This window comes from Carica papaya, chromosome 2 (genome assembly GCF_054855325.1).
Source record: "Carica papaya isolate Zhongbai chromosome 2, ASM5485532v1, whole genome shotgun sequence".
Taxonomy (NCBI): domain Eukaryota; kingdom Viridiplantae; phylum Streptophyta; class Magnoliopsida; order Brassicales; family Caricaceae; genus Carica; species Carica papaya.
The window spans coordinates 18,556,521-18,578,128 of NC_142310.1; the positions used below are offsets into that span (position 1 = coordinate 18,556,521).

The 21,608-nt window shown below is 34.3% G+C and overlaps 1 long non-coding RNA gene across 1 annotated transcript; it reads left to right on the forward strand.

Moving 5' to 3' along the window:
* The first annotated feature begins 1,287 nt into the window (after nucleotides 1-1,287).
* LOC148268836 (uncharacterized) lies at nucleotides 1,288-16,210 on the forward strand. The gene is made up of 2 exons (XR_015817096.1): nucleotides 1,288-1,985; nucleotides 15,906-16,210. It is a non-coding gene; the product is annotated as an uncharacterized LOC148268836 (long non-coding RNA).
* The last annotated feature ends 5,398 nt before the right edge of the window (nucleotides 16,211-21,608 follow it).

Sequence of the window (21,608 nt, forward strand, 5' to 3'; positions counted from 1 at the left end):
TCCGGTGTAGCAGCAGTCGGCGGTTGACCTCATTCTCCAGCGTTTGGTTCTTCTTCTCCGACGAGAGTTGACGGTTAGTGTTTAGGTTCCCATGTGATGCGAAGTATTGATAATCATCATGTGTTGATTTGGGCCATCAATCGCGATCGATCTTATCCGTTTGATCGCGCCCAAGAAGAAAATGAATATTAGTCGTTTTTTCCGATTAATTTCGACTGTTCAATCGCGCCTAAGAGAGAAACAGATCCGGACTGTCCAAGCGCGTGTGATCAATCTTGGGTCGTTCGATTGCGGGCCACATGGATCGCTGATGTGTCATCCCGCATGGCACCGATGTCAGCGTGCCTTGCCATGCGGCGCGTTCTGGTTTGTCTAGGGTTTTGATTGGGCAGTCCTATGTTGCCGAACTTTTTTTATTTATACTTTGACTCATTGTTTCTAATTTTTTTTTTAAAAATATTTTTATAACTCAAATCTTTACTTTTTTAAAAAAATTTATTTTCAATCTCGTCCCTAATTCATTATTTTTCAAAATTTTACTTAAATAAAGATAAAATAAATTAACTGATTATTTTAAATTAATAATTAAAAAATAAAAATTATCTCAGGTCGCTTTTCAGGTTCGGGTATTACACATATTATTTTTGAAATAAATTTTTTATAACTAATTAATATTGCTTAAAATTTAAATGAAATAAATTAGAGTTCGATGTGCTCGGATGAAAGCTTGTGAGAGCAATTGAGTGAATATTAGGATTCATTCACATAAATTTATTTTTGCTTCACTTTTTTTTTAACTCTAAACAAAAAGCTCCTTAATCTTTGCTCCAACTCGTAATGTATTGTGTTATGTGTATGGATAAATCAAAATTTGCCTCGATGAATTTGCTTGACATATTTAAAGATTTGATAGCATTTTTAATTTGTTTTTTATTTTCTATGCCCCTTCAACTATTATTTAATTTTTAATTAAAAATATTAAATATTAATTTATTTATATACCTAAGATGTTAAGTGATATATAATGTTAAAAGACATCTAATTAGATAATATCATATATCAAGTCTAATAATACGTAACAAATGACTTAATAAAAATTAATAAAGATATATTAATACAAATAAATTTTAAAATATAAGAACAAAAAAAGTAAAAAAACCTGTACAAGAATAAAAAAATAAAAAAATATATTTTTTAAGACGCTATATATATTAGACCATTATGTATTTTTAGAGGATAATTTATATATATATATATATATATATATTACATTAAGACACACAAAACACAACCCTATCCGGTTTTGCGATCCCCTCGATCCAAACAGTCTGTCTGGGCCGGTTCAAACAACAGTCTATTCTTTCAAAGGAGCGTTCTAATGGTTATCTGAAGATCGACAGAGGCTCTTTATATTCCCTTCGCAAGCAGACAAATGGAGAAAAACTCTCCTCTGTAGTGTTTTGGCGTTGCCAGAGAAAGAGAAGGAAGTGGAGAGGAGACGACGGGGAGGCATGACTGGGTAGGTGAGCTCGAGAGAAAGCGAGAAGGAAGATAGGTTCACGGAATGGAGCCAACGAAGAACCTGAGAACAGTGGAATAGGTGTCAAAAGCGCGGGTGAGTAAAGAGGGGTCAGAACTCGTTAAAGGGTTAGAGGACAAATCGAGAGATTCTTACTGGGGGAGCTTTCTTTTTCATCGGCCTTTGGAGGTGTCGGGATTTGGGGTTTCTTGGTAAGGGAAATAAAGAGACTATCGAACATTGAGGGTTTCTTGTCCTCTCTCGGCGGAAAGAAAAGCCAAGAAAGTGGGTTCTGCCGGTGTTCCTATGGAGGAAGATTGCAGAGGACGGGCTCTTCTTCTAGGTCTTCTCTGTTGTGGGCATTTAGGGTTTTCCCAGGCTTTTTTTGGGTTCTAATCAGTTCAAGGGAGATCGAGGAAAAGAGCGATCAAGCTAGGTAAAGGGAAGAGACAGTAATTTGTGAGAGGTACGCATTAATTATCTTATGGATTAATGAAGAATACATCATTCTTGAGATAGTCGATTAGTCGGTTCTATGCCCGTAATCACTATCTTTTCTGTGTTTTGGTTAATCTTTTTTGTACATACTCATCTTGTTGACCTTCACTAGTATGCTTATTTGAAATAAGTCTATGATGAAGCATGCTCGTATTTTTCTTGAGATGTTTAGAATGCTCAATTCTGCCTCAAAGATACAGGTTTCAGTCTGATTCCGCCTTTGTATGAGAGTATCATTTGAACTAAAGTCTCTTTCCTCTTTCTTGCGTGTTGTCTAGTATACTTTAAGAACCGTCAACAGATTAATAAACTATTTGACTTCTTGTTTATTGATGGTAAATGGATTTCTTGTTTATCATTTTACTGGTCTTGATATTGCTACAGGACCTATTTAGTGTTCTTATATTCTAGGGTTCGTAGTCCTCAAATGGTAATGAAAGGGCTTAGGAAATACGTTCAGATTTAGTGTTTTGAAGTAATTAGCTGTTACATTCTTTTTTCTTTTTTATCCATGTCATTTACATTTCCTTATTTAAGAAAAATGGCATTTTTAGCCTGTGCTGCAACCTTTCCTTTTTTTCTTCTGCATCTACTTGTACCAGTGAGGAAACTTGGTTCTCGTACGTCCTGAAATGGTTAGTTGCTATGGATTTTTGATTTTTTTTGTTTGATTGAAATAAATTGTGATTTGTGTGAATCTCTATTGAAGGATTTCTTTTTTCGCACCTAGAGATTCGTCTAGGCTTAAGAAATACTTGAACGTTCCTGCCTACCCATAATCTGTTTGATATGGTCAATCTTATGAAATTCTGAAAGTTTTAATGTTTTTGTAACATTGGGAATGCCACAAGACATTTTCGTATATTTAGTTTTTTTTTTTTTTGAAATAAAAGGTAACGTGTATATTAACAAGGTACCAAAAAAAGGGGTACTGGGCGTAAGCAATTTACAAAGTAGTTAGTATATCATTGATATCCCCAAAATTTTTATCTCTTACAATATCATGATCAAGCAAACTAGACCCAAAATAGTTAATTCTCCTATCTCTTAATTTATACAACCCTAACTCTTTCCCATCAAAGACCCTAACATTTCTTTCTTTCCAAATAACCCAAATAGATTTGTTGTTCCAAAATACGTGTGCCTAACATCTAAGAAAAATAATGTTCATTGATTTATTGAGGGAAAGTAAATTTCCCTAGTCCCTCAGGTAGATGGCTTATAAAAAAATGTGCTAGGATTTTTTTATTAGAGCTAAATATTTTTTTTAATATATTGTTTTAAAGTTTCTTGCTTTTTTTTTTCTAAAAAATAATTATTTTCTGATGTTGGGTATAGAAAACATAACAACTTGACAAGTAAGAGAGGCTCAAGTAATAGTTTATAAATGGAAAGTGTGTTGTTAGTTTTTTTAAAATAGTAAACATGTTCTTGATTCGAAAGAGAATGATTCTCGAGTTATTGTTGCAAAATAAAACTGCTTTGGTCTCTCTTGTTGTTTCAATTCTAAAAAAATTGCCTTGAATTTTTATTTTAAAGTAAAATTTTTTCGATATGTCGGTTTGAAAATAAAAGTTACTTCGATGAAATGTTTTCTCTTGTAGAGTTGACATCCTTTCACTTATAGATTTGACAAAATGTTTTCCCAATTAGTTGTTCCCACGAATAGAAAAGATGGATGCTCGTTTATGAGAATTGTCATTCTATGGGGGAAAGGTTGTCGTTCTTCATTTTGAAGCCACTTTAATTATCTTAATGTGCTTCCATTCCTCGGTGAAAATGCCTCAATTCATTGTTTTAAAAACGAGAGTGCATAATGTTCCCAAATAAAGATTACCAATTTTTTGGAGAGAAGTAAATTGTGGCTTGACGTTCTTGGGTTATTGTGGCAAAATAAAATTGCTTTGGTCCCTCCGGTTGTCCCAACTCTAAAAAGATTTGGTTTCAACATTGTTTTGAAGTAAAGATTTTTCGATTTTTTGGTTTGGAAGAAAAACTTACTTCGATGAAATCTTTTCTCTTGCAGAGTTGACATCCTTTCTCTTATAGAGTTGACAATGTGTTCTTCTAATTTTTGGTTCCACCAGATACAAAAGATGGATGCTCTTTTATGGGAATTGTCGTTCTATGGGAGAAATGTTGTCGTTCTTCATTTTGAAGCCATTTTAATTAACTTGATGTGCTTTCATTCCCCCGTGAAAGTCCCTCATTCATTGTTTTAATACTGAGGGTGCATAGATTTATTGTTCCAAAATAAATGCCCCTAGCATCTAAGAAAAATAATGTTCATCGAGTTATTGAGGGAAAGTAAATTTCCCCTAGTCCCTCGGTGGATGGAACACAAACAAATGTGCTGGGATTTTTTGATTGGAACAAAATATTTTTTTTAATATGTTTTTTGGGTGTTTCTTGCTGTTTTTTAAAAAATAATTGTTTTTCTGATGTTGGATATGAAAACAAAATGGCTTGACAAGTAAGAGGCTCAAGTAATAGTTTAGTAGCGGAAAGTGTGTTTTGTTAGTTTTTTTAAAAAGTAAACATGTCTTGATGCGAAAGAGAATGATTCTCCAGTTATTGTGGTAAAATAAAACTGTTTTGGTCCCTCTTGTTATCCCAACTCTAAAAAAAATTGCTTCGAATTTTTATTTTGAAGTAAAGATTTTTCGATATGTTGGTTTGAAAACAGAAGTTACTTCGATGAAATGCTTTCCCTTGTAGAGTTGGTATCATTTTTCTTATAGAATTGACAATATCTTTTCCCAATATTTTGTTCCTACGAAAGGAAAAGATGGATGCTCAACCGAAGGGACCAAAATTGCTTTGGTCCCTTCGGTTGTCTTGACTCTAAAAAGATTTGGTTTCAACTGTTGTTTTAAAGTAAAGATTTTCTAATATGTTGGTTTGGAAGAAAAAGTTACTTCGATGAATTCCTCTCTTGCAGAATTGACATCTTTTCTCTTATAGAGTTGACAATGTGTTTTCTCAATTTTTTGTTCCCACGGAAAGAAAAGATGGATGCTTGTTTGTGGGTATTGTCATTCTATGGGGTAAAGATTGTCGTTCTTCATTTTGAAGCTACTTTAATTATCTTGATGTGCTTCGTTTTTCGGTGAAAATGCCTCAGTTCATTGTTTTAAAAACGAGAGTGCATAGTGTTACAAATTAAAGATTATCAATTTTTTTTGGAGAGAATTAAATTGTGGCTTGACATTCTCGAGTTATTGTTGTAAAATAAAATTGCTTTGGTCCCTCTTGTCTCAACTCTAAAAAAATTTGGTTTCAACTTTTGTTTTGAAGTAAAATTTTTTCGAGATGTTGGTTTGGAGTAAAAAATTACTTCAATGAAATCCTTTCTCTTGCAGAGTTGACATCTTTTCTCTTATAGAGTTGACAATATGTTTTCCCAATAATTTGTTCCTACGAAAAGAAAAGATGGATGCTCATTTATGGGAATTGTCATTCTATGGGGGAAAGATTGTCGATCTTCATTTTGAAGCCACTTTAATTATCTTGACCTGCTTCGTTTCTCGGTGAAAATGACTCAGTTCATTATTTTAAAAATGAATGTGCATAGTGTTCCACAATAAAGATTACCAAGTTTTTTGGAGAGAATTAAATTGTGGCTTAACATTCTCGAGTTATTGTGGCAAAAAAATTGTTTTGTTCCCTCCGGTTGTCCCAACAATAAAAAAATTAGGTTTGAACTTTTGTTTTGAAATAAAGATTTTCCGATGTGTTTGTTTGGGAGAAAAAGTTACTTCGATGAAATCCTTTCTCTTGTAGAGTTGACATCATTTCTCTTATAGAGTTGACAATGTGTTTTTCCATTTTTTGGTTCCCACGGAAAGAAAAGATGCATGCTCTTTTATGGGAATTGTCGCTCTATGGGAGAAAGGTTGTTGTTCTTCATTTTGATGCCATTTTAATTAACTTGATGTGCTTTCATTCCTCGTGAAAGTTCCTCATTCATTGTTTTAATAGTGATGGTGGATAGATTTGTTGTTCCAAAATAAGTGCGCCTAGTATCTAAGAAAAGTAATGTTCGTCCTTTTATTGGGGGAAAGTTAATTTCCCCTAGTCCCTCAGGTTGATGAAACACAAAAAAATTTGCTAGGATTTTTTGATTGGAACAAAATATTTGTTTTTAATTCATTGTTTTAGTGTTTCTTGCTGTTTTCCTAAAAAATAATATTTTTCTGATGTTGGATATGGAAAACGAAACAACTTGACAAGTAAGAGAGGCTCAAGTGATAGTTTAGTAACGGAAAGTGTGCTTCGTCAGGTTTTTTAAAAAGTAAATGTCTTGGTGTGAAAGAGAATGATTCTCGAGTTATTGTGGCAAAATAAAACTGCTTTGGTCCCTTTTGTTGTTCCAACTCTAAAAAAAATTGCCTTGAACTTTTAATTTGAAGTAAAGATTTTTCTATGTATTGGTTCGTTCGAAGAAATGCTTTCCCTTGCAGAGTTGGTATCCTTTCTGTTATAGATTTGACAATATGTTTTGCTAATTTGTTGTTCCCACGGATAGAAGAGATGGATGCTCGTTTATGAAATTTGTCATTCTATGGGGGAAAGATTGTCGTTCTTCATTTTGAAGCCACTTTAATTGTCTTGATGTGCTTCGTTCCTCGGTGAAAGTGCCTCAGTTCATTGTTTTAAAAACGAGAGTGTATAGTGTTTCAAAATAAAGATTACCAATTTTTTCGGAGAGAATTAAATTGTGGCTTGATATTCTCGAGTTATTGTGGTAAAATAAAATTGCCTTGGTCCCTCTGCCAACTCTAAACAAATTTGGTTTCAACTTTTGTTTTGAAGTAAAGATTTTTTGATATGTTGGTTTGGAAGAAAAAGTTATTTCGATGAAATCTTTTCTCGTGCAGAATTGACATCCTTTCTCTTATAGAGTTGACAATGTATTTTTCCAATTTTTGGTTTCCATGGAAAGAAACAATGGATGCTCATTTATGAGAAGTGTCATTCTGCGGGGGAAAGATTTTCGTTCGTCATTTTGAAGCCACTTTAATTATCTTGATGTGCTTCGTTTCTCGGTGAAAATGTTTCAATTTGTTGTTTTAAAAACGAGGGTGCATAGTGTTTCAAAATAAAGATTACCAATTTTTTTGGAGCGAATTAAATTGTGGCTTGACATTCTCGAGTTATTGTGGCAAAATAAAATTACTTTGGTCCTGGTTGTCCCAACTCTAAAACAATTTGGTTTCAACTTTTATTCTTAAATAAATTTTTTTCGAGATATTGGATTGGAAGAAAAAATTACTTGGATGAAATCTTTTCTCTTGCAGAGTTGACATCCTTTCTCTTATAGAGTTGATAATGTGTTTTGCCAATTTTTTGTTCCCACGGAAAGAAAAGATGGATGCTCGTTTATGGGAATTGTCATTTTATGGGGGAAAGATTGTCGTTCTTCATTTTGAAACCATTTTAATTATCTTTATGTGCTTTGTTTTTCGGCGAAAATGCCTTAGTTCATTGTTTTAAAAACAAGAGTGCATGGTGTTCGAAAATAAAAGTTACCAAGTTTTGTGGAGAGAATTAAATTGTGGCTTGACATTGTCGAGTTATGGTGGCAAAATAAAATTACTTTGGTCCTTCCAGTTGTCCCAACTCTAAAAAAATTTGATTTCAACTTTTGTTTTGAAGTAAAGATCTTCCTAAATGTTTGTTTGGAAGATAAAGTTACTTTGATGAAATCCTTGCTCTTGCAGAGTTGACATCATTTTTCTTAACGAGTTGACAATGTGTTTTTCTATTTTTTGGTTCCCACAAAAAGAAAAGATGGATGCTCTTTTATGGGAATTGTCGTTCTATGGGAGAAAGGTTGTTATTATTCATTTTGATGGCATTTTAATTAACTTGATGTGCTTTCATTCCTCCATGAAAGTCCCTCATTCATTGTTTTAATAGTGAGGGTGGATAAATTTGTTTCTAAATAAGTGTGCCATTCATCGATTTATTGAGGGAAAGTAAGTTTTCCCTAGTCCCTCAGATAGATGGAACACAAAAATGTGCTAGGATTTTTTAATTGGAACAAAATATTTTTATTAATATGTTGTTTTAGTGTTTCTTGCTGTTTTTCTAAGAAATAATTATTTTCAAATGTTGGATATGGAAAAAAAAACAGCTTGACAAGTAAGAGAGGCTCAAGCAATAGTTTAGTAACGGAAAGTGTGCATTGTCAGTTTTTTAAAAAAGTAAACATGTCTTGGTGCGAAAGAGAATGATTCTGAGTTGTTATGGCAAAATAAAATTGCTTTGGTCCCTCTTGTTGTTCTTGCTCTAAAAAAAATTGCCTTGAACTTTTAATTTGAAGTAAAGATTTTCGATGTGTTGGTTTGAAAATAGAAGTTAATTCGATGAAATGTTTTCCCTTGCAGAGTTGGCATCCTTTCTCGTATATATTTGACAATATGTTTTCCCAATTTGTTGTTCCCACGGATAGAAGGGATGGATGCTCGTTTAAGGGAATTGTCATTATGTGGGGGAAAGATTGTCATTTTTTATTTTGAAGCCACTTTAATTATCTTGATGTGCTTCGTTCCTTGTTAAAAATGTCTCAGTCCATTGTTTTAAAAACGAAAGTGCATAGTGTTCCAAAATAAAGATTACCAATTTTTTTGGAGATAATTAAATTGTGGCTTGACATTCTCGAGTTATTGGCAAAATTAAATTACTTTGGTCCTTCCGATTGTCGCAAGTCTAACAAAATTTGGTTTCAACTGTTGTTTTGAAGTAAAAATTTTCCGAGATGTTGGTTTGAAAGAAAAAGCTACTTCGATAAAATCTTTTCTCTTGTAGAGTTAACATCCTTTCTCTTATAGAGTCGACAATATGTTTCCCCAATTATTGGTTCCCATGGAAATAAAAGATAGATGCTTGTTTTTGCAAATTGTCATTCTATTAGGAGAAGATTGTCGTTCTTCATTTTGAGGCCACTTTAGATGTCTAGATGTCCTTCGTTTCTCGGTAAAAATGCATCAGTTCCTTGTTTTAAAAAAGAGAGTGCATAGTGTTTCAAAATAAATTGTTGCTTGACATTCTCGAGTTATTGTGGCAAAATAAAATTACTTTGGTCCCTCTAGTTGTCCAAACTATAAAAAAATTTAGTTTCAACTTTTGTTTTGAAGTAAAGATTTTCTGATATGTTGGTTTGGAAGAAAAAGTTACTTCGATGAAATTCTTTCTCTTGCAAAGTTGACATCCTTTCTCTTATAGAAATGACTGTATTTTCCCAATTTTTTGTTCCCCTGGAAAGAAAAGATGGATACTTGTTTATGGAAGTTGTCATTCTATGGGGGAAGATTGTCTTTCTTCATTTTGAAGCCACTTTAATTATCTTGGTGTGCTTCGTTCCTCCGTGAAAAAGTCTCAGTTCATTATTTTAAAAACAAGAGTGCATAGTGTTCCAAAACGAAGATTACCAAGTTGTTTGGAGAGAATTAAATTGTGGCTTGACATTCTCAAGTAATTGTAGCAAAATAAAATGCTTTGGTCCTGCCGGTTATCCCAACTCTAAAAAAATTTGGTTTCAACTTTTGCTTTGAAAGATTTTCCGATATGTTGGTTTGGAAGAAAAAATTATTTCAATGAAATCCTCTCTTATTGAGTTGACAATGTGTTTTTCCAATTTTTGGTTCCCACAGGAAGAAAAGATGGATTCTCGTTTATGGTAATTGTTATTCTACGGTGAAAAGATTGTTGTTCTTTATTTTGAAGCCACTTTAATTATCTTGATGTGCTTCGTTCCTTGGTGAAGATGCCTCAGTTCATTGTTTTAAAAACGAGAGTGCATAGTGTTCCAAAATAAATATTACCAATTTTGTTAGAAAGGATAAGATTGTGGCTTGACATTCTCGAGTTATTGTGGATAAATAAAATTGCTTTGCTCCCTTTGGTTGTCCCAACTCTAAAAAAATTTGGTTTCAACTTTTGTTTTCAAATATAGATTTTCTGAGATTCTGGTTTGGAAAAAAAAGTTACTTCGATAAAATTCTTTCTCTTGCAAAGTCTACATCCTTTCTCCTACTAAGTTGACAATGTGTTTTCCCAATTTTTGGTTCTCACAAATAGAGAAGATGGATGCTCTTTTATGGGAATTGTTGTTCTATTGAAGAAAGGTTGTCGTTCCTCATTTTGAAGTCATTTTTAATTAACTTGATGTGCTTTCATTTCTTTGTGAAAATCCCTCATTCATTGTTTTAGGTGCATAGATTTTTTGTTCTAAAATAAGTGCGCCGAGCATCTAAGAAAACCAATGTTAATCAATGTTGTTTTATTGTTTTTTGCTGTTTTTCTAAAAAGTGATTGTTTTCTGATGTTGGATATGGAAAAAGAAACAGCTTGACAAGTAAGAGAGGCTCAAGTAATAGTTTAGAAACAGAAAATGTGCTTTGTCAATTTTTTTAAAAAGTAAACATGTCTCGATGCGAAAGAGAATGATTCTTAAGTTATTGTGACAAAATAAAACTGCTTTGGTCCCTCTTGTTGCCCCAACTCTAAAAAAAATTGCCTTTTAACTTTTATTTTGAAATAAAGATTTTTCAATATGGTAGTTTGAAAATAGAAGTTAATTCGATGAAATGCTTTCCCTTACAGAGTTGACATCCTTTCTGTTACAGATTTGACAATATGTTTTTTTGCCAATTTGTTGTTTCCTTGGATAGAAGAGATGGATGCTCGTTTATGGAAAATTTTCATTCTAATGGGGAAAGATTGTCGTTCTTCATTTTGAATCCACTTTAATTATCTTGATGTGCTTCGTTCTTTGGTAAAAATGCCTCAGTTCATTGTTTCAAAAGCGAGAGTGCATAGTGTTTCCAAATAAAGATTACCAATTTTTTTTGGAGAGAAGTAAATTGTGGCTTGATATTCTCGAGTTATTGTGGCAAAATAAAACTGCTTTGGTCCCTCTTGTTGCCCTAACTCTAAAAAAAATTGCCTTAACTTTTATTTTGTAGTAAAGAATTTTTGATATGGTAGTTTGAAAGTAGAAGTTAGTTCGATGAAATGCTTTCCCTTGCAGAGTTGGCATCCTTTATGTTATGGATTTGATAATATGTTTTACTAATTTGTTGTTCTCTTGGATAGAAGAGATGGATGCTCGTTTACGGAAATTGTCATTCCAAGAGGGAAAGATCGTCGTTCTTCGTTTTGAATCCACTTTAATTATCTTGATGTGCTTCGTTTCTCAATGAAAATGACTCAGTTCATTGTTTTCAAAAACGAGAGTGCATGATGTTCCCAAATAAAGATTGCCAATTTTTTTTGGAGAGAAGTAAATTGTGGCTTGACATTCTCTGAGTTACTGCGGCAAAATAAATTTGCTTTGTCTCTCTTGTTGCCCCCAACTCTGAAACAATTGCCTTTAACTTTTATTTTGAAGTAAATATTTTTCGATATGATAGTTTAAAAATAGAAATTAGTTCGATGAAATGATTTCCCTTGCGGAGTGGGCATCCTTTCTATTATAGATTTGACAATATGTTTTGCCAATTTGTTGTTCCCTTGGATAGAAGAGACGGATGCTCGTTTATGGGAATTGTCATTATATGGGGGAAAGATTGTCGTTCATCATTTTGAAGTCACTTTAATTATATTGATGTGCTCCGTTCCTAGGTGAAAATACCTCAGTTGCATAGCGTTCCCAAATAAAGATTACCAATTTTTTTGGAGAGAAGTAAATTTTGGCTTGACATTCTCGAATTATTGTGACAAAATAAAATTGTTTTGGTCCCTCTTGTTGCCCCAATTCTAAAAAAAAATTGCCTTTTACTTTTATTTTGAAATAAAGATTTTTCGATATGATAGTTTGAAAATAGAAATTAGTTCGATGAAATGGTTTCCCTTGCGGAATGGGCATCCTTTCTGTTATAGATTTGACAATATGTTTTGCCAATTTGTTGTTCCCTTGGATAGAAGAGACGGATGCTCGTTTATGGGAATTGTCATTTTATGGGGGAAAGATTGTCGTTCATCATTTTGAAGTCACTTTAATTATCTTGTTGTACTTTGTTTTCCTCAGTGAAAATGCTTCAGTTCATTGTTTAAAAAATGAGAATGCATAGTGTTCCCAAATAAAGACTACCAATTTTTTTTGGAGAGAAGTAAATTGGGGTTTGACATTCTTGAGTTATTGTGGCAAAATAAAACTGTTTTGGTTCCTCTTGTTGTCCTAACTCTAAAAAAATTGCCTTAAACTTTTATTTCTAAAGAAAGATTTTTCAATATGTTGGTTTGAAAATAGAAGTTACTTCGATAAAATTCTTTCTCTTGCAGAGTTGGCATTCTTTCTGTTATAGATTTGACTATATGTTTTGCTAATTTGTTGTTCCCTTAGATAGAAGAGATGGATGCTCGTTTATGGGAATTGTCATTTTATGGGGGAAAGATTATCGTTCTTCATTTTGAAGCCACTTTAATTATCTTGATGTTCTTCGTTCCTTGGTGAAAATGCCTCAGTTCATTATTTCAAAAACGAGAGTGCATAGTGTTTCCCAAATAAAGATTTCCAATTTTTTTTGGAGAGAAGTAAATTGTGACTTGATATTCTCGAGTTATTGTGGCAAAATTAAATTGCTTTGGTCCCTCTTATTGTCTCTAACTCTAAACAAAATTGCCTTCAACTTTTATTTTGAAATAATTTTTTTTTTTTAATTTGTTGGTTTGAAAATAGAAGTTACTTCAATGAAATTCTTTCCCTTGCAGAGTTGGCATCCTTTCATTTAGAGATTTTACAGTATGTTTTCCCAATTTGTTGTTCACATGGATAGAAAAGATAGATGCTCGTTTATGGGAATTGTCATTCTATGGGGGAAAGGTTGTCGTTTTTCATTTTGAGGCCACTTTATTTACTTAGTAAAAATATCTTAGTTGATTGTTTTAAAAATGAGAGTGCATACTATTCCCAAATAAAGTTACTAATTTTTTGGAGAGAAGTAAATTGTTGCTGGACATTTTGGAGTTATTGTGGAAAATAACACTGCTTTGGTCAGAGGGGTTGTCCCAACTCTAAAAAGATTTGGTTTCAACTTTTGTTTTGGAATAAATATTTTCTGATATGTTGGTTTGGAAGTAAAAGTTACTTCGATAAAATCTTTCTCTTGCGTAGATTCTTTATCTTATAGAGTTGACAATGTGTTTTTCCAATTTTTGGTTCCCACGGATAGAGAAAATGGATGCTCAGTTATGGGATTTGTCATTCTATGGGAGAAAGGTTGTTGATTTTTATTTTGAAACCATTTTAATTTACTTGATATGCTTTCATTTCTCGGCGAAAATCCCACTTATTATTTTAAAAATGAGGGTGAATAGATTGGTTGTTCCAAAATAAGTGCGCGCCTAGCATCTAATGAGGGAAAATAAATTTTCCCTAATCCCTCAAGTAGATGGAACACCAAACAGTGTGCTAGGATTTTTTGGTTGGGACTTCATATTTTTTTTTAGCAATATGTTGTTTTAAAGTTCCTTGCTGTTTTTCTAAAAAATAATTGTTTTGTGATGTTGGATATGGACAGCTTAACAAGTAGGGGAGGCTCAAGTAATTGTTTAGAAACAGAAAGTGTTTTATTAGTTTTTTTTAAAAAGTTAACATGTCTTTGTAACGGCCCCGGAATTTTAAAATGAAATATGTGTATTTAAAAAGGTCAAATGCGGAAGCGTAATAAAAATTTTGATTAACATCCCTTACACTAAAACCAAAAATGTGCTCAAAATATAAAAAAACAAACTAATTAAAAGAGAAACTCGAAAATAAAAGCTATAAATATAACTACGGAGTCTTTAGGCGTCCCCTTAGCCGTCTTCCTGCGGAACGGGTTCAGGAACAATGTCTTCTTGATTTGAAATGATTAAATAAGGAATGAGATACACCAGCCCAGTAAAGACATCACACTATCTCACCGTCACGGAGGTAAAGGTGGGTAGAAAACACAAAAAGACCAATGGAGCATAATTTACCACAAATTCTTTTATCAATAATAAAAGTCTTTACTATCCGCTTATCTCGATGAAATTCATAAAACAATATACGAAAGCAATAACATTATCATCATCATGAAATCATATGAACTGTATAACATAATATTTATAACGCATTTTGCAATTCAATCATTACACAACATATTTTTCCTCGTTTACTAGCCTACTAGTATCTATGGGGATCCATAGGGGTCCCGCTACCCGTGAACCCTTAACACTTGTAATCAGATTTCAGGGCCGTCCCCATACCCTGTCCGGTATGAGGGTGAAACGGGCCGTCCCCATACCCCATCCGGTATGGACGCCAAAACACATAAGGTCTCCATACCCCGTCCGGTATGAGAGACCACAATCCCGGTAGGGTTCCCTACGGACCCGGTCCGTCCACCATCTCCCAAGATATTTAGTCAGGCAGACCACATTATACAATTATCAATTTACATAACTTTTCATTCCCCTTTTTCTCAGTCAGCACCATCAATTCACACACAAACAAGCAAACCAGTAATTTATGTCAAACAAGACAACATACAACATCGGGTTCTCAGTCATTCACCCATAATTAATAAAACAATAATACATGCGCACGAAACTATGAAATAAAAACATCAGACATCATACTGCATTTAAAACTGTAAAATAGAACAAACAACTGACCGACAAATATACTAGACTCGGGCTCCATTAGCAACCTTAAATAATTTCACACAGCTGTTGATTCATGAAATATCGTTTTATCATTTATTGAACTTTAATACCGTGATAGAAAATAGGGTGAGGGGTCATTACTTGTTTCGGGGTCCGAATACGGCTCTACAGTGCGCCTACAGGCTGTCCCTAATTTTCCCTGAATTTTTTTCCAGGGAACTGAAACGCACTACTGGTACCTGCATGTGTCCCAAAAAATCCCAAATTAGATCTAGGGCCCCTTTTGGCCAATATCGCAATTTCGGCACGGCGGCTCCGCCGTGCTCCAGCGACGGCGCCGTCGCTTGCGGCGGTGATTCGCCTCGGGTTGGCCGTTTTCTGCCGTTTCCGACCGAATTCGGCCACACTTGCATCGGTCCCTGCGATAAAACAACCCTAAGGTCCTCGGGGGGCAAAAAAATTACGAAAAATCGAAGCTTACCGGCGGCGGTGCTCTCGGGTGCGGCGGCTCTCCGGCGAGGTTCGTGTTTTGGTGATTTGGCTCCGATCAACCTGTAGAGAAAAGAATGGTGATCACGGTGATATAAAAATTGTATCAAACGGAGGCCGGAAAGGGCCTCATCGGAGGCAAAAATCGAGAGGCGCGGCGGTGCCGATGGATTTCGGCCGTGTTTTTCGGCCGTTTGGCCGGGATTTTGGCTCCGATTTGGCCACAGGGAAACTCAGCATTGAAAAACGAGTCGGGGGTATGAAATTTACCTCGATCGGCGGTCGAAAAACTCCTCGGTGCGGCGGCGGGTGGTGGCGACCGGCTCCTCCGGCGTTTGGTTCGTCTTCTCTGGCGAGGGCAGGCGGCTAGGGTTTTTGTGGTCAGGTGTGGGGGTTTTATTTATACTCTTTTGCCTTTTGATCACAGCTGTCCATTTTGATTAAATCTGGGCCGTTTGTGCTTGATTGAATCTTGGCCGTCCGTGCGCGTGCATCTGGGCCGTCCGTGCGCTTGCATCTGTGCCGTCCGTGCGCACGCTTGATCTGTGCCGTCCGTGCGCGCGGGGACGCATCTGGGCCGTCCATTTGGTGCGAAAAAGAATGATTCTCGAGTTATTGTGACAAAATAAAAATTCTTTGGTCCCTCTTGTTGTCTCAACTCTTAAAAAAATTGCATCGAACTTTTATTTTAGAAGTATAGATTTTTGGATATGTTGGTTTAAAAATAGAAGTTACTTTGATGAAATGCTTTTTCTTGCAGAGTTGGCGTCCTTTCTCTTACATATTGGACAATATGTTTTCCCAATTTGTTGTTCCCATGGATAGAAAAGATGGAGGTACGTTTATGGGAATTGTCATCCTATGGGAGAAAGTTGTTTGTTCTTCATTTTGAAGCCTCTTTAATTATCTTGATGTGTTCCATTCCTCCGTGAAAATGCATTGATTCATTGTTGAAAAACGAGAGTGCATAGTGTTTCCAAATAAAGATTACCAATTTTTTTGGAAAGAACTTAATTGTGGCTTGACATTCTTGAATTATTGTGGCAAAATAAAATTGCTTTGGTCCCTCCGGTTGTCCTAAGTCTAAAACGATTTGGCTTCAACTTTTGTTTTGAAGTAAAATTTTTCGATATGTTGGTTTAGAAGTAAAAGTTACTTCGATGAAATCCTTTTTCTTGCATAGCTGACATCTTTTCTCTTATAGAGATGACAGTTTGTTTTTAAAATTTTTGGTTCTCATGAAAAGAAAAGATGGATGCTTTTTTTATGGGAATTGTCGTTCTATATGAGAAAGGTTGTTGTTCTTTATTTTGATGACATTTTAATTAACTTGATGTGCTTTCATTCCTCCATCAAAGTCTCTCATTCATTGTTTTAATATTGAGGGTGGATAGATTTGTTGTTCTAAAATAAGTGCCCTAGTATCTAAGAAAAATAATGTTCATCGATTTATTGAGGGAAAGTAAATTTCCCCTAGTCCCTCAGGTAGATGAAACACAAAAAATTATGCTAGAATATTTTTAATGGAACAAGATATTTTTTTAATACGTTGTTTTAAAGTTTTTTGCTGTTTTTCTAAAAAATAATTATTTTGTGATGTTGGATATGGAAAACATAACAGCTTGACAAGTAAGAGAGACTTAAGTAATAGTTTAGAAACAGAAAGTGTGTTTTATCAATTTGTAAAAAGTAAACATGTCTTGCTGCGAAAGGTAATGATTTTCGAGTTATTGTGGTAAAATAAAACTACTTTGGTCGTTCTTGTTGTCCGAATTCTAAAAAAAGTTGCCTTGAACTTTTGTTTTAAGGTAAAGATTTTTCGATATATTGGTTTGAAAATAGAAGTCAAAAAATTGAAAAAATATATTAAAATTTTTTGGAGAAAATAAACTTCTAATTTTTATTACTTATGTTTTGTTTTTATTTAAAAGATATATATATATTGATTATCTTTATTCTATTTGGACTCTAATTATAAGATATAATTATATTATTAGAACTTTAACTAATATAATATTTTATTTAGCATGAAATCCTTATCAATACATATTATCAAATCTATAAGAGAAAGGATGCAAACTCTGCAAGAGAAAGTATTTCATCGAAGTAACTTCTATTTTCATTGATGAAATGCTTTCTCTTGCAGAGTGTATCATTTCTCTTATAGATTTGACAATATGTTTTTCCAATTTTTTGTTCTCACGGATAGAAAAGATGGATGCTCGTTTAAGGGAATTGTCATTCTATGGGGGAAAGGTTGTCGTTCTTTATTTTGAAGCCACTTTAATTATCTTGATGTGCTTCCATTCCTCGGTTAAAATGCCTTTGTTCATTGTTTTAAAAATGAGAGTTCATAGTGTTCATAAATAAAGATTACTAATTTTTTTGGTGAGAAGTAAATTGTGGCTTGACATTCTCGAGTTATTATAACAAAATAAAACTATTTTGGTCCCTAAGTTGTCCCAACTCTAAAGATATTTGGCTTCAACTTTTGTTTTGAAGTAAAGATTTTTTGATTTGTTTGTTTGGAAGTAAAAGTTACTTCGATGAAATCCTTTTTCTTACATAGTTGACATATTTGAGTTGGTAATATATTTTTCTCGTTTTGGGTTCCCACGGATAGAGAAGATAGATGCTCGTTTATGAGAGTTATCATTATAAGGGAGAAAAATTGTCGTTCTTCATTTTGAAGCCATTTTAATTAACTTGACGCGCTTTTATTCCTTGGTGAAAATCCCTCAATCATTGTTAACTGAGGGTGCATAGATTTGTTTTTCTAAAATAAGTGCATGTAGCATCTAAGAAAAATAATGTTAATTGATTTATTGAGAGAGTAAATTTTCCCTAGTGCCTAAGGTAGATGGAACACATAAAAATGTGATAGAATTTTTTAATTAAAACTAAATATTTTTATTAATATGTTGTATTAAAGTTTCTTACTGTTTTTCTAAAAAATAATTGTTCTGATGTTAGAAATAAAAAACATAACAGTTTGACTAGTAAAAGAGGTGAAAGTAATAATTTAGAAACAGAAAGTGTGTTTTATCAAATTTTTTTAAAAAGTAAACATGTCTTGGTGCTTGAGAGAATAATTCTTGAGTTATTGCGTCAAAATAAAACTGCTTTAGTCCCTCTTGTTGTCCCAATTCTAAAAAAAAATTATTTTGAACTTTTATTTTGAAGTAAAGATTTTTCGCTATATAGGTTTGAGAATAAATGTTACTTTGATGAAATGCTTTATCCTACAAAGTTGACATCCTTTCTCTTTTAGATTTGACAATATGTTTTACCAATTTGTTATTTCCACATATAGAAAAGATGGATGCCCATTTATGGGAATTGTCATCCACATATAGAAAAGATGGATGCCCATTTATGGGAATTGTCATTATATAGGGGAAAAGTTGTCGTTCTTTATTTTGAATCCACTTTAATTATCTTGATATGCTTTTGTTCTTTGGTGAAAATGCCTTAGTTCATTATTTTAAAAGCCAGTGTGCATTGTGTTCCAAAATCATATGCTTGAATCTTTTGATTTGGTATGTCTTTTCAAAGTTTCTTCGTTTTTCCAAGAGAATGACTCTTGAGTTAATGTGGCAAAATAAGAGTGCTTTGGTCTCTTTGATTGTTCTAACTCTAAAAGAATTTGGCTTGAACTTTTATTTTGAAGTAAAGATTTTTTGATACGTTGATTTGAAAACAAAAGTTAATTCAATGAAACCTTTCTCTTGGATAGTTGACATCCTTTCTCTTAGAGAGTTGACAATATATTTTCCTAATTTGTTATTCGCATGGATAGAAAAGATGGATGCATGTTTGTGACAATTGTCATTCTATGGGAGAAAGAATGTTGTTCTTCATTTTGAAGCCATTTTAATTAACTTAATGTGATTCATTTCATGGTGAAAATGCCTTAATTCATTGTAGTAAAAGTGAGTGTCCGTGGATTTGTTGTTCCAAAATAAATGCACCTAGCATCTATGAAAAATAATGTTTATCAATTTATTGGAGGAATGTAAATATTTTTGGATATGTTGGATATGTTACTTTAATGACATTCTATCTCTTGGGGTGTTGGCATCCTCTCTCTTAGAGAGGTAATATGTTTTTCCGATAATATTGCAACACTTAGCTTACTATCGCGCTAAATTGTATTTGAAAAATTCATATTTATTCGGGTTTTAAGACTGATGAATTTATTTAAATTTATTTTGTAGTTTTATATCGTAATTTGTAATTTTAATTTTATTTAATTTTATATGTTATTATTTTTATTTTGATTTATTATTATTATTATTATTATTTTATTTGATTATAATAATAATGATAATAATAATAATTATTTTAAAATAATTAATTTTCAAGAGAAAACAAAAAAAAAAAGAGAAAAAATTCCATGGGAAAACGCCCACGGGAGAGGGGCGACTGCGCGGGCGCCACACGTTCACGCACATGCGCGCGTGACTAGGTGTAGGACGTGCGCACAACGCGCATATCCCATTCGCGTGAGGTGTGGGGCCAGTCCTCTCTGCATGTTACATCATCCGCAGATAAAGTTAGGTGCCACTCACTGTGCGCACGTTGTCCACACAGCAAACCTGAGTGAATAGGTCTCCGCGTAGAAGGCCTGCGTGTGCGGTGCCCTAGCGTGCGCAGCGCCCCAACGTGATGTAGCCTGCGCGCCCAGCGCCCTAGCGTGTTGTAGGCCCTGCGTGCAATAAGGTAGGCCGGCGCTTGAAGCGCACACTGGCTTTGTGAGGCGTACTTCGCTTCGGGCAGTGTGACGCCCCCCCTCCTTTGGCGTTGAGCCGCCGTCTTGGGTTGTGCTGCTGTCGGTGGAGGAATTTTTTCTCCGTTTTTTGTGCCGCGTCAAATCGAGCACCGTCCATTCAACTCTCTTCATTGGATTTCGTTACTTGGCGCAAATTTGACGGTCTTTATTTTCTATAAATAGGGACCATTCCTCTCATTTTCTTATCACTTCTGTTTCATTCTTCCGCCTTCCAAGAGTTTAGAGAGAGAAAGAGTGATCTAGAGAGAGAAAGAAGAAGAAGAAGAATAGTATAGGAAAACTTCGAAGTTTTGATAAGAAATTTAGTATTTTTTAAAATATTTTAAGGAGTATTTCTAAAAAAATTAAAATTATGAATCCCTGATTTGTGTGATTTGTATGTTCTATGTTTAGTAGTTCTAAATAAGTGAATTGTTCTTAATTTTAAGCATGTTATGTGATTTATAGACACTTGATGATTTGTATGTAAATAAAATAATATGAATATGGTGATATTATCTGGAATATAAAAAAAAGTGAAATGAAGGCTGAATGGTCCGAAATATATATATATCTGTATTGACATGTATAATGTATCAAGTGTTTCGTTAGATTTTTTATCTTTAAGAGGTATCTGTTTTTTCCTCCCCCAACTGCTCTGAAAAGATATGAGAGAACCGCTCTCTGTAGATGAGGCGTACTCTCTGACGAGAGTGGTGACGCGAATATCTATTAGAAATCATTTTTAGTGATGTCTTTCATGTCTCGATGCTCAAGAAGTACCACCTTGATCCTTTTCATGTTATTCTTTGTGATGAGGTACAGGTACATGTCGATATGACTTATGAGGAGGTTCTTGTGAAAATTCTCAGTTGGGCTAATAAGGTCTTACGTAATAAGACGATCCCTATGGTGAAGGTACGTTAGCAGCATCATATTCTGGAAGAAGCAACATGAAAATTAGAGGACGAAATGAGAAAAAGTATCCAAAATTATTTGAAACAAATTTGAGAACTAAATTTTTTTAAATGGGAGGGATATAACACTCCGCTCATAACTGTGCTAAAATGATTTGAAAAGTCTATTTATGCAGGTCTTTGGCCGCCTTAAACTTGATTAATTTATGCTGTTTAACATTTCTCATGATTCATGATTTTAATTTATTTTTATTTTTATTAATTTGATTTTATTTTACTTTAAATTATTTTATTTTATTTTATTTTTAAATTAAAAGAAAAATTAGAAGAAAAAATAAAAAAAACGATGAAACGGGGAAAAACTGTCCACGGGAAAAATTCTGTGAATGGGTGGCTTGTCTGCGTGGGTGATGGGCACTGTGCGTGCATGCAGAGTGGCCGCGAGGCATGCGTACAGTGTGTACGTCCCATCCGCACGCATGCACGCACGAGATGTGCGCACAACGTGTACGTCCCCTCCGCATGCATGCGCGGATGTCCCCTCAGCGCGCACAGCGAGGGGTCAGGACCAACGCCCGCAGGCGAGCCGTTTGCATCTCACCTTGTGCACGGATTGGCGCCGCACATTGTGCGCCTGTCGTCTGTGCAGTAGGCCTGCGCGGATAAGCCCTGTGCTCCTGGGGCCTGCTCGTAGTAGGCTTGCATGCACGACAGTAGGCCTGTGCACCTGCAGGCTAGCCTATAGCACGCCGGTCGGGCACTGCCGCTGCCTTGG